The 912-nt window shown below is 38.7% G+C and overlaps 1 pseudogene; it reads left to right on the plus strand.

Moving 5' to 3' along the window:
• Window positions 1-225: 225 nt before the first annotated feature.
• LOC105989805 lies at window positions 226-687 on the plus strand (annotated as a pseudogene).
• The last annotated feature ends 225 nt before the right edge of the window (window positions 688-912 follow it).

The raw sequence follows: 912 nt of genomic DNA on the forward strand, positions 1-912 counted from the left end.
GTGAAGTAACTGTTTCCTACATGGGGTGGGAGTAAAGACATGTACTTCTTGATATTTAAAGTAATAACACTTTTTAAGATTAAAAATACTTGGAACTTTGTAATGAAATGAATAAAATAATACTGTCCAATACTATTCACATAATGCAGACATTAGCGCATCTTTCCAAAGATGGCTTAACTTTTGTTTGGTCCATACAAAAATATAATTGGGCTTTTCACCAAGATGGCTCCGAAAGCGAAGAAGGAAACTCGTGCCCCTCCTAAAGCCGAAGCCAAGGAAAAGGCTTTGAAGAAGGCAGTGCTGAAAGGTTTCCACAGCCACAAAAAGAAGAAGATCTACACTTCACCCGCCTTCGTTGACCCAAGACGCTGCGGCTCCGAAGACAGCCCAAATACCTTCTCAAAAGTGCTCCGAGGAGAAACAAACTTGACCACTATGCTATCATCAAGTTACCCCCTGACCACTGAGTCAGCCACGAAGAAAATAGAAAACAACACACTTGTGTTCATTGTGGATGTCAAGGCCAATAAGCATTAGATCAAACAGGCTCTGAAGAAGCTCTAGGACACTGATGTGGCTAAGGTCAATACCCCTATCAGACCTGACCAAGAGAAGAAGGCACATGTTCTACTGGCTCCAGATTATAATGCTTTAGGTGTTGCCAACAGAATTGGAATCTTCTAAACTGAATCCAGGTGACTAATTATAAATATACATTTTTTCCCACCAAAAAATATATGTAAATGGCTTTAAATAGTGGAAATAACATTCAGCAATTTAAACAGAAACAGGTTATTTATCAGTTAACAGAACTTCTCAGTCATGCCTTTCTGTTAAGGAACCTCTTTTGTGTTTATGCACATAAGATAACTATGAAAAACAGCAGGTATGGTTCTTGATTTAAGGAAA

This window comes from Dipodomys ordii, unplaced genomic scaffold, assembly GCF_000151885.1.
Source record: "Dipodomys ordii isolate 6190 unplaced genomic scaffold, Dord_2.0 Scaffold59, whole genome shotgun sequence".
In the NCBI taxonomy this organism is placed as follows: domain Eukaryota; kingdom Metazoa; phylum Chordata; class Mammalia; order Rodentia; family Heteromyidae; genus Dipodomys; species Dipodomys ordii.